The following is a 13,131-nucleotide window of genomic DNA, read 5'->3' on the forward strand; positions in this document are numbered from 1 at the left end:
ACATTATTAATCTGTTAAAGCCTGTGTTTTAACAGATTCTCATCATGTTCAAGCCATCCGACCAAGTCAAGGGTGTGAGGAGGCTGCGCCATGGAGGCTTACGTAAACTGATACTCTGAACCACATAATTTATTTTTCAGCCTGTTCTCCAAATGTGGTCTACTGACCCTGTAAGTTATATAAGTGTGTCATAACACGATGCCATCCTCAATCTTATATTACAGAATTTGTCAAGTTAGACATCAAGAGGCACAACTGGGACAAGGGGGTCACTAACCTACGGATTTTGAATTGGGGTCCCCCAGGGTGCCAAAAGTGAGTAAAAGGGGGTCTGTAAAAGTGTATGTTTAAAGTGAAAGTGTAATATACTAAATAAATATTTTTAATGTTTATGTGTCTTTTTACATGAAAATCTAGCTGCTTATTTTAGATAAGAGGTCCACACAAAAGGATTTATCATATTTGGCGGTTTTAGATATCAAAATATCTGAAAACCCTTGGCATAGAAAACTCTCTGGCCCACAGAAGAGTCAGAAAAAAGTGGTATTCATATTGCATTGTCCCTTTAGTGCATATCAGTGTTATTTTAGTATCATTGAGATACTAGTTTTTATTCATGTTTTGAATTATTTTTTATTTTTATATTTTCCATTTTCTTTTTAAGTTTAATTTAAAAAAAAAAAAAATTGTTTATTAGTCATTTAGGTTTTCGAACCTGGAAAACGGAGATTTTCGAAAACGCTGCAAGACCCCGTTTTAGTTTGAAAACGCCGGGGTTGCATTTCAGTGTAAACATACCAAAACAGAGACCTTTGAAAATGATGGCGTGGCTGCCCACATTCGCTCAGCGTATCCTTGACGACCGTGTAAACAATAACATGGAGACTGAACTGCAATCTTTGCTGGCTTTGTTGTAATTTTAGCAGCCATTGTGCAGCTGAACTCTGCATTTTTTAGTACTGCAACTACCTACATGCACAAGAGGCAACTGTTTACACTTGTACGCGCATGCCCAGTGTGCATGAACAGTCATGTGACATGCGTTTTCGGCCGTGTAGTGTAGACGGAGATTGTTTCTGAAACGCTGTGGAAACGCCAGTGTAGACAAGGATTGTTTTCATTTTAAAATGCCGTTTTAAAACAAAAACGCACTAGTGTAAATGGGGCCTAAGTTATTCAAGTACTGGAATTTTTTAATATGGTTTTAGGCCCCATTTACACTAGTGCGTTTTTGTTTTAAAACAGCGTCTACACTGGCATTTCCACAGATCTCCGTCTACACTACATGACCAAAAACGTATGTCACATGACCGTAAACAGTGTAAACAGTTGCCTCTTGCGCATGTAGGCAGCTGCAGTATTAAAAATATGCAGAGTTTAACTGCACAATGGCTGCTAAAAATGACAACAAAGCCAGTAAAGATTGCAGTTCAGTCTCCTTGTTATTGTTTACATGATCGTCAAGGATACGCAGAACTCACGTGGGCAGCCACGCCATCGTTTTCAAAAGTCTCTGTTTTGGTACGTTTACGCTGAAACGCAACCCCGGAATTTTCAAACTAAAACGGGCTCTGCAGTAAGTCTCAGTTTTTGAGGGTCGAAAACGCCATAGTGTAAACGCCAGGCATAACTGTAGCAAAAGTTATGCATTTTAAAACGAAAACGCACTAGTGTAAACGTGGCCCTAGTTTTAGTAAACAATAATAAGCTTGGTGCATATGATTTGCATTTTCACTTCCATAGAATCAATTGGGACTTCTTCTGGAATGTATAACCTGTTCTATCTGTAAATCCGGTCTACACATAATGCCGTTGTTATGCTTTCATTTTAAACAAAGAGGATGAGTTCTTTGAAGTGGCCTGTGGAGAAGGAGCCTTGCCAAGTTCTGTTTACACGAGCAGGATCAGGTGACATCGCATGACATTACCTGACTTAAGCATTACATGCTTTGTATCCAACCAAACATCCTGTCTTTCAGATAGCAGTTAGGAGGACCATAGAGGGAAATTCAGCTGCTGTAGGTTTCAAATGACAAAAACGATGGGGAAATTCTTCGGAGGAAGGTCACTTAGTTCATTGGAATACTGGATAGTGCTTATCAGGTTCCTGTGCATTTCAGCTCATAACTGATGAATATTAAACAGATGTAGGATTTTAAAAGAGAAATTTCCATTTTAAGATGTTGTTTGTATTATTTATTTGCTTGCTTGTTTGTTTGTTTATGCTGACACTATAGAACAGAGAAACAACAATATTATCCAGTCTTTACCTAGATCAGGTGTCTATATCTGGTGGTTCAGCTTGATAACCTTTTCTCTGTTAGTCCTGTCTCTTCCTTCCCTCACTAACCTGCCCATATTTCCACATAATCGTGTTACTGTAACAGTATCTCATACGCCAAGCGCACAGGTGGCAAAGTCTTTCCGCTGCTCACCGAGGGTCCTTTGAATGAGTCATTCTGTCATAGTTGTCAGAGATCCAATTATTACTATTTATTTCCTGTTACTATACTTGCCACGTTACCGTGGAGACGCAGGTCTCTTTTGCTCAACTGAGAGTGTGCATTTGCATAACAGGCTGAGTGTCATTTGGTCAGATACCGTCTGCCACACTCTGGTGGGCAGGAAGTGAATCATCTGAAGAGAAGAGGGAGTTTATGCTTGACTTCTGCACCTCCTCTCACTGCTCAGGGCCGGTTGACTTTCTGGCTTGCGCCAACCTCATGCCCACACACTCATGTAAAATACATCGATTTCTCTCTAGCTGCTGTTTGCCTAGTCAGACACATGGTCTTGATGTTTGATATCTCAATTCTTTGTTTTCTTGACTAATTGATTCGTGACTCCCCCTACTTGCTCAGCAGGAGCTGTGTAATGGGCTTTGAGGCCTTTGCAACTGTTAAAGGGATAGTTCACCCAAAACTGAAAATTCTGTCATCATTTACTCACCCTTAAGTTGTTCCAAACCTGTATACATTTCTTTGTTTTGCTGAACACAGAAGAAGATATTTGGAAGAATGTTTATAACCAAGCAGATCTCGCCCCCCATTGACTACCATAGTTGGAAAAAAATACTATGGCAGTCAATTAGTACTAGAAATTAGTTAATTTAATATCAATTTTAAATTAAATAAATTTAAATGAAAGAAATTATTAATTGTAAAATCATTAAATAATTAATTAATAAATAAATAATCATTAAATTATAAATTAATAATGTTGTTAAATATTTAATTTAACATTAGCCTAAATTAATGAATGTACAGTATAAGTGTGTTCATGATATCTTATCCATGAACTAATGCTTTACATAACGAACTGAACCTTTCTGTAAAGTGTTACAGGAAATCTACTGAAAATGGCCTGAAATAGTTACTTATAAATAGAAATATAATTACATATTTATTTATATCGATTAAACAGTTGTTTTTCGCCAAATATCATTTAATAATATCTTTATATTGTCTTCTTTGTTAACTATTCACACTGATTGAGTCTCTGCCATGATCATTTACAGAATTCCCACAGAAAGTTTGCTGAAATCTTAGCAAAATTTGAGTGTTCATGACATCACAATGCCTCTGTTTGGGGTTTTTACGCTACAGTATTTCCCCTAAAAGATCACTTCTCAAAGATTGATGTGGGGGAGATAACCATTGTTGTTCCTCTGTTTGAGTGATAAGAATTGAAGTTAACAGTCACACTTTATATTAGGTGGTACAATGTACTTATTGTGTTCATATTGTATTGCAAAACACTTTTGCTGCTATTGAGGTGAGATACAGGTAAGGTTTTTTCCCCTTTGAATAATGTGCACTGATAAATCATGCACAATTAGGCCATGTATGTGTATTTAGTATATAAAGCAGGTTAATTGTAAAAGTGAAACAGAGCATCCTGCTCACTCAGGTGACAGATGAAACAAACACAGAGCCAAAGAGATCAAAGCCTAGACAACTAAATCAGACTAAAGTGGATTATGTCTGTTGTGATGGATGAATAAATGGATGGACTGGCAAAGCTGATCTACTAAACACAATATGTGCCATGATAATGATTTTATCTGTAAAATTAGCTTCCTTTTTGCAAAATAAAGCACTTAAAATGTTTACAAAATGTGTGGCAAAAGAAGGAACTCATACAATATACAGAATATTATACAAATATTTACCCTTTTTATAAAGGCGGCGCAAATGTCACATTTGAAAAACTGTAAAAAGTAATACGCTATATCTACTCCATAAAATTTTGGCAATAGATTACAAGCAATATTATTAATTGAATTCAACAAATAGAATTGAGTTAGAATTAATCAAATTAATTCCTTAAATGTCAACCATTTAAAACAAGTAAAATTTAAACAAAAATATCTGAATAACAGGCAGACGTCAAAGATGAATTAAGAACTCTTTATTTTTTATTGCCAACATTGAAGACACCTGATGATAACAAGCAGAATCTCTGAAGGAAAGAGAAACACATGAATTAACAGAGGTTTAGATGTTGATGTTGATTTTATGGAAAATGTTTGGTCACCATTATTGTGATCGGTGTTTCGTTTAGTTGTTCAGTTTGACTCTGCTTTTTATGTCAGTTTGTGGTTTTTGTATAGTGTTTGCTAATTTTACACATATTAAATGTCTGACTTTTAAGGTTTTAATTTGATTAATTCTAACTCAGTTCTTATATGTTGAATTTAATGAATAATATTGCTTGTAATCTGTTGCCACAATTTTATTGAGTAGATAGAACACATTACTTTTTACAGTGTAACCTGGCATGAAAAGTTTATACATATCCAATGACTTCTGCCACCACATGAAATCAAAATGTACTTTATTAGCATTCTGTTACTAGTCTTGTGTTGAACAATTAATCTGTGCAAGTTTTAAAAAAGTGTTTGTTTTCATAATCTTTAGTCCAAATCTAAAAATGTGCTTCCCCTCTGGAATGGTGTTTCTTCTCTAATGACGTCAGTTTGACAACTTGGGCAGAAAATCCTTAACCAAACACCTCAGTCTGCTGTCAGCGAGAGATGGTGAGGAGGTGCGCTGAATCGAGCCTCGCCCTCTATTTAATATTCAGTTTTCCTCAGAAATACTTCACAATATTGAAGTTGGCCACAATTTCTGGCTCATTTAAAATGGGATTTTGTGTGTATCTCACCTGAGAGGTTTTGTCTTTTCAACTGGATCCTACAATTCAAATCATACAGCATCACAATGCATCACTATTTTTAATTATTAACTAATTTTAAAAACCAAATACACGATATTTTGCCTTACCACCTGATTTTCTTCAAAATTGCTACACCTAAGAGATAACGATTTTTTATATGTTCTACAACATGAAGAGAAGTAGGCCTACATTATTTCATTCCATTTTCTCATTTTTTAAATATTGAGGTGTTAGCTGCATTTGTTTTGCATCACATAGGTGCTGTGTGATAGGTGACCCTATAGGTGTACGGCATCACGATTCCTTCATCTGCTACAGCGAGTAAAGTTTACAGTCACACTTTATATAAGGTGTCTTTAACTACTATGTACTTACATAAAAAGTCAAATGTGCTTATTGTGTTTATGTTGTATAGCAAAAGACTTTTGCTGCTATTGAGGTGAGATACGGGTAAGGTTAGGGACAGGTTTGGTGGTATGGGTAGATTTAAGGGTGGGTTAAAAGGTAAGGGAAGGGTAACAACAGTACAACAGTGTAATTACAGTGTAATTATAGATGTAATTACATGCAGGTAATTAATAATATAAATATAATGTAAAAACATGTAGGCCTATGTATAATAAGTACATTGTTAAAATGATTCATTTAAATGTTAGTACATACTAGTATTTAGACACCTAAAAGTGGGACACCTATAAGTCCATTTACTAAAAGGGTGTGATATGTTGATGTATTCATATGTTTGACGTCACAAAGACGGAGTTTAGAATAACACATATCTGCCATTTCTGTCATTTTGAACCAAAAAGGAAGGTTTTGGTTCTGAAATTAACTATTTAGAGTACACCAATCTCTTTTTCTCAAAGAATCAATGAAAGTTTAATTTCATCTTAATAAATTTCACAAAATTGGACATTTAGAACATTTCACAGTTAAACATGACAGAGCAGTACTCTGTAAAGGTAATGTAAAATGGTAACACTCTACAATAACGTTCCATTACTTAATATTAGTTAATGCGCTAACTACATTTGTTACATTTGTTAAGATTAGTTATTAGACATACAACTAAAATTCAAAATACAACTGTGTATTGTTAGTTCATATTAGGTCCATAAAATAACATTAACAGACATCCTACAGATTGTAACAATGTTATATATGTTGAAATTAACATGAACTAAGATTAACAGATGCTATAGAAGTATTTTTCTTTGTTAGTTCATGTGTAGTTACCAAAGTAAACAAACAGAATCTTATTGTGAAGTGTTACCTGTAAAATGTACAAACTTTGTTACATCTTGGTTAGTTTTTAGTAGAAAAAAACTTCCTACCTATGAATGATTTCTTCCCGGTCTTCATAGTCATTTAACAGCGTATCTCTCAGTCCAAAGTTGATCCTTCCTCTTTATTGTGCTTTGTCAGAAATCCTTTTAAAAGCTGATTTTAATGTCGTATCCTCAGCAGTTCATCATTTTGAAACATTTTGCATGTGAACATATATGTGTGTGTGGGTGTTGTGTAGGTGTGTGTCCAAATCTCTCTAGTGCTGCAGTATTGTTAGAGGCGGTCTCATCGCTTCAATTTCAAGGATCAGCAAATTATTGGCCTCATCACTCCTTGCTCTGTATCTCTTTGCCTCTCTTTTTGCTCTTTCCTTGTCTTTCTCGCAGTTCAATGATAACTGAAACCAAAAACTAGTGACGTATACTTGCCCTCCCAGCTCCCTTGTTCTTGAGTCTTGCAAACAAAACAAAGCGACAGGTGTCGGATAGCAGCTCGTCTCACGAGTGTCCTGGTACCGCCCTATAGGGAAACCAGTTTCCAGGTTACAGCAGTCACTAGGGCAATACCTGCACCATCTTCTACACTTGTTTAATTGTGCCATAAGCTTCTAATGACTTCCCAGGTCCATTGCTACGCTCTGGGAATATCTTACAGAAATAAAACTAATAAAAACAATGACTTGGCAAGTTTTTCTAGTTTCTTGCTGTTAGGAATTGCGTAGTCAGGCAAATGTGCTGCTACACCTGGCCAGCATGATTTGTGCAAATAGGCCAGGGGCGGTGCATACACTGGCTATTATATATACATAATCATAATATAATATAACGCATATATTACATAGCCAAAGACCTCTAATGTCCTAATGACATCAAATGGTTTCAATTACATTCAGCTTTTTTCAAAACACATGCAAATTCAACAAAGCTAAATGCTGAAGTGCTTCAATGAAAAGAAGCACATTTCCTTATGTAAAGGTTACTTAAAGGTTTCCTCATTAAATCAGGAAGACGATCCAGAGACAATCAAAATTTTTATTACTGATTTCCTGCCCAGTGCACATTCATCCCCACTGTAGAATAGTTTTATGTTAATGGCCTTTTGGGTAATAGAGACCACCCCAGTAGCATCCGTAAATGGCATCTGCTAGGCTGTTCTTTCTAAACGGCTGGCTTGATGACACACAGGAAGTTTAATGAAACCATTATATCCTTATTATTGCCTATACCTTTCAAATAGGACACCTCAATATTTATGTCTCCATACGTTCTGCCGACCAATTCAGTTAGCCTGGAAACAAAGGAAGGACACAAAAGCAATTTCAGCAATAGCACTGCAGAGCTTTCCTATTAAACTGTTGCAAGTGACTACACACAACTATAAATCAGGATTTTGTTCATTGTTCATGATGTTCTTATTCAGCTTTTATAGACAGAAGGATTGTAAAGGGTGTAAAGTTCATCAGGGTACACTCACTGTATTTATTGACTTCCTTATGATGTGGTTATTAATGCCAAATATACTACAAAAATTCTGTGGTATTATATTCTTACTTTTAAATTGCTAACAGATGTGCAGAACTATGATCTGGTTGTCAAACCGAGTGGATTTTCCATCTTTTATTGACATTTTCACATCTTAAGGTCACATTGTTATTTTCAGCCGCATTGTAGATAATTAGAACATTGTTCCATGACGCTTTAGCGGAGGAACTGAAAGTGTTGGTAGATTTCATCAAGCAATGGCAGTCAATTGCTACATTACTTAGAACTTCCTGTTTAACTAAATTTAGCTCAGTGTGATAATTCTATTTGTGATTGGAATTTTTTTTCAGCCACTTTCCAAGCTAGAAAACAATTCTTTCTCTCTATAACGAACTAACTAACTAACTAAATAATAATAATTGTTGTTGTTAACCTATGTATTCTGCTTCAAGTGATACCATAAATTATTAGATTTTTAAAATATTAGAAGTCAAAAATATAATATTATTTGTGAAAAATTGTATGGTAACACTTTACAATAAGGTTTGGTTTAAGTTTTAATGTTATTTTATTTCATTAACTACATTAGATACTGTGAACCAACAATAAACAATACTTCTACAGCATGTAATAATCTTAGACAATGCTAATTTCAACATTTACTAATTCAATCAAGTTGTGATTGTTAAGATTATTAATGCACTGTGAACTAACATGAACAAAACAAAGAGCAATTGTATTTTTACTAACATTAACAAATTAATAAATGATAAAAAAATTGCTCATTGTTATGTTGGCTAATGCTACCTTATTATAAAGTGTTAACTGTGTGAAACCTTATTGTAAAGTGTTCACTGAATCAACCTAAATACAATAGGTTACACCAAAAAAAGATAAATCTAAGAGTTAGATCAGGTAGAAATAGCTCCTTAAAGGGTTAGTTCACCCAAAAATGAAAATAATGTAATTTATTACTCAACCTCATGTCATTCTACATCCGTAAGACCTTCGTTCATCTTCGGAACACAAATTAAGATATTTTTGATGAAATCTGATGGCTCAGTGAGGCCTCTATTGCCACCAAGTTAATTTACACTTTCAGATGCCCAGTTCATGTGACTACAGTGGTTCTACCTTAACATTATAAAGCGACGGGAATATTTTTGTGCGCCAAAAAAACAAAATAATGACTTTTCAACAATATCTAGTAATGGGTGATTTCAAAACATAGCTTCAAATCTTTTGTTTCGAATCAGTGATTCAGAGCACCAAAGTCACATGATTTCAGCAGTTTGGCAGTTTGACACACGATCCGAACCACTGATTCGAAACAAAAGATTCGAAGCAGTGTTTTGAAATCACCCATCACTAGATATTGTTGAAAAGTCGTTATTTTGGTTTTTTTTGGTGCACAAAAAAGTATTCTCGTTGCTTTATAATATTAAGGTAGAACCACTGTAGTCACATGAACTGCTTTAAATATGTTTTTAGTACCTTATCTGGGCATTTGAAAGTGTAAATAATCTTGCACTGAGCCATCGGATTTCATCAAAAATATCTTAATTTGTGTTCTGAAGATGAACAAAGGTCTTACGGGTGTAGAACGACATGAGGGTGAGTAATTAATGACAGAAATTTTCATTTTTGTGTGAACTAACCCTTTAAGCTAACAATCATAGGTTACTACTTTACAGTGTATGATATTTATACCATACTTGTTTATACCTTGATGAAAATTAATTTATTTTTCTTTTAATTAACTTAGTTTTCTATGATATTTTCGCCCAAATAAGTTTAGATAGGTCTGATCACTTAGAAAAGGAACAGCATACCTCTTCAGTAAGCCACAGCATTACTGAGGTGTTTTTAGCACAATACATGACATGTTACACAACTAAGTTTAATACTAGGAGTTGGTTTAAAATCCCTGAGTAATGAAAATAAAGAGGTCAGCCATGTCCTGGGATTGTGAAACCTACAGTGAAGACGTTTGTTACATCATGGTATTACAAAAAGTAAACAGCTATAGAAATAAAAACAGAAGTACTGGCAAACAAAATTAAAAATGCAATTATTAACTGATTATGTTCTATTAACTGATTCTAAATTCTGATCATATTTTCAGACTCTGCTATCATGTGAAAGACATGATTTACGAAAGAGAACAGGGTAATGTTGTGTGCTATGGAATGTTAACATTGACAATAATCTGTGACTAGGGCTGATGACAAGCCAGCTGGTTTCTTATAAGCCCAAGAGAGTCAGTTCAGTTTTTTTTTTTTTTTGTTATCAAAGTTCAAACAAGAACAACTACTTTCAGTTCCTTTTGAGTCATAGATACTGTACTGAGACCTAGTGATACTGTATGTACTAAGAGGAAGGAAGCAAAAAGAGATAAAAAAAACATTATCAAATTGCAAATCAATCTGTAGTTTCACAATGTCCTTCTGACTCTTTAAACATCTTAAGTATGAAACTTTGATGTGTAACTCATCTCGTACTGTTTGTGAAAAAGAAATGTATGCACTTAATTGTACTGAATGTGCACTTGAAGTGTACTTCAAATCTTAAAAGTATATTTTCAAAAATAAATAGTCACTTAAGTGTATAAGAGAGTACACTTTCATGACTGTTTCTTAACACATGTAGGTGTACACTTTTAAAAATGCCCTTTATAATAATGTCAAACTAAAGGCTTTACTTTAAAGTCCAAAATAAATAATTATGTTTTAATAATATTTTGCAGTGCTTTAAAGAAGTATGCTTATTTTGATGTGTTGACTAACATACTAAAGTACATGTAAAGTACTTGATTATAATTTTAACTGTGGTGTGTTATTTGATATTACATTTAAAGTTAATATATTTTAAACATACTAAATTGCAGCATCATTATTATTACAAAAGTGTAATTACAAATATTTTTAAATACATGACATACAAGTTTCAATGCTTGTCAGTACATATAAGACAATATAAGTAATTATGAAATTACATATAAAGATGTATTTAAGTCCTACTTAAGTGGGCTAAAAAGCACTCTAAAGTTCAGCTAATTGCATTTAAAGGATTAGTTAATTTTTCAAATGAAAATTACTCTAAGCTTTACTCACCCTCAAGCCATCCTAGGTGTATATGATTTTCTTCTTTCTGATGAACACAATCGGAGATATATTAATAAATATCCTGATGCATCGAAGCTTTATAATGGCAGTGAACGGGATCAATGAGTATGAAGCTGAAGAAAGTGCCTCCATCCATATCCATAAACGTACTCCACATGGCTCCGGGGGGTTAATAAAGGCCTTCTGAAGCGAAGCGATGCGTTTATGTAAAAAAAAAAAAAAAAAAATCCATATTTAACAAGTTATGAAGTAAAATATCTAGCTTCCGCCAGACCGCCTTTCATATTCAACTTACGAAGAAAGTGTAAAACTCTCGCAGTTCAAAAAGCTTACACTACGTCCTACGCCTTCCTTATTCAACTTATGGAAAAAGCTTAACTGACGTGACGCCAGTTCCATTTTTTTCGTAAGTTGGAAGCTAGATGTTTTACTTCATAACTTGTTAAATAAATATAGATATATTTTTTTTACACAAATGCATTACTTTGCTTCAGAAGGCCTTTATTAACCCCCCGGAGCCATGTGGAGTACGTTTATGATGGATGGATGTAGTTGAAGGCACTTTCTTCAGCTCATACTCATTGATCCCTTTCACTGCCATTATAAAGCTCGGATGCATCATGATGTTTATTAATATATCTCCGATTGTGTTCATCAGATGGTTTGAGGGTGAGTAAAACTTGGGGTAATTTTCATTTGAAAGTGAACTAATCCTTTAATATAAATTTAAACTAATTTATTTTCATCTAGTTGCAAACATTCCATATAATTGCAGATGTCCATATGCTAAAGTGTACTTCTTTTTCACAGTCATAAATGACCCAAACCATATCTAGGGTACTATCATAAATTACCACCAACCACCCATACCACCCACAATCCACGATTAGCATAACGGCGTTGAGTTTTGCACCGATAAGCACCGCTCAAGTTTTTCTCAGAAAACAACACTTACATGAATTGTTTTAACACTTACATGAATTGTGAACTGTGAACTCATGACTAAAAAGTAAAATGCTGTGAATACTGCACTTCAGTAAACAGCATAATCATTCAGTGTGATTATTAGTTCTAATCATTCAGTGCTATAGGAGCTGTTTGAGAATTGCTCACTCATGCCTTATTCATGATGAAGGTTGGGGAGCAGAGGAGACAAAGATGACATTTTAAACCCGCACACTGTCTAGGACGCTCTTTAAATAGCCTTTGACCGTCTCTGAGTTTGTACTGATGGGACTTATAGACAGGATTGATTGGACTTATGGACAGGTACTTTTATCATGCTTCCCTTTTTAGCACATTTAGCAGCATAGAACAGCTAACACCAACAACTCATTCACTTTTAATTAGTCAATTCAATTTCACTTAAGTGTTTTTTTATGAAATTGAGTTGGCAAACTAAAATTGACAGCTCTGTCTTGACCTCACACGGACCCAGATCTCACCTGATCTAGAGCTGTAGACCAGTGCCAGAAATAGCCTCACACTTTTTCCTTTCACTAAGATAAGCTGTTCCCTTTGAGAATAATCTAAGTTAACACACAGTGAGAGATCTATTATGTGCTGTCCTTAGAGACCCGAGCCGAAGGCAGATGTTAATTAAACAATCTATGGCTGCTTGACATAAAGCAATGCAATATTGGCTGAGATTATAATGATTATGGTGTATAAAACGTATATAAGGAATATTTTTCTGGAACTAATAAAGTGCAAAGTCAAATTTATGCTGCAGTATTGGGATAAAATAGAACAAATGGCTTTTACTAATTTTAATCACCAGAGGCCTTTTAGATTACATATGCATACTAAATTAGTAATTAAGGAAAACAATTTTAAACTTGCATTGCAGCAGTAAAATCTTAAAAGCTGTTGCATCGCTCATACTCCATGTACTGTGAATGGGGTGTTAAATAGCATTTTCCATATTAAATCAATTTCCACTGCAATTCAAATTGCTGCAGGGACCATTAAACAAACTTTTAGGGCTATATAGTCCAATAGCCGTGGTCTAGTCACTCCCTTGAGTATATATGTAACAATTTGCATTTGTAGCATAGTTG

General features: G+C 34.5%; 1 protein-coding gene and 1 long non-coding RNA gene across 6 annotated transcripts in view; one reads left to right on the top strand and one right to left on the bottom strand.

Moving 5' to 3' along the window:
• Nucleotides 1-1,521: 1,521 nt before the first annotated feature.
• LOC127501253 (uncharacterized) lies at nt 1,522-8,067 on the bottom strand. The gene is made up of 5 exons (XR_007926565.1): nt 7,939-8,067; nt 7,691-7,752; nt 6,513-6,984; nt 5,167-5,195; nt 1,522-5,070 (listed from the first exon to the last, which is right to left on the bottom strand). It is a non-coding gene; the product is annotated as an uncharacterized LOC127501253 (long non-coding RNA).
• Nucleotides 8,068-9,284: 1,217 nt separating this feature from the next.
• The window catches only part of LOC127501565 (histone-lysine N-methyltransferase 2D-like), a 28,986-nt gene continuing 25,139 nt past the window's right edge, over nt 9,285-13,131 (top strand). For all 5 annotated transcript variants that reach the window (XR_007926636.1, XR_007926635.1, XR_007926637.1 and 2 more), the window contains exon 1: nt 9,285-9,560. The gene's annotated coding sequence lies outside the window, so the exon portion shown is untranslated. The remainder of the gene's footprint in view (nt 9,561-13,131) is intronic.

The sequence above is a fragment of the Ctenopharyngodon idella genome, chromosome 19 (genome assembly GCF_019924925.1).
Source record: "Ctenopharyngodon idella isolate HZGC_01 chromosome 19, HZGC01, whole genome shotgun sequence".
Classification (NCBI taxonomy): domain Eukaryota; kingdom Metazoa; phylum Chordata; class Actinopteri; order Cypriniformes; family Xenocyprididae; genus Ctenopharyngodon; species Ctenopharyngodon idella.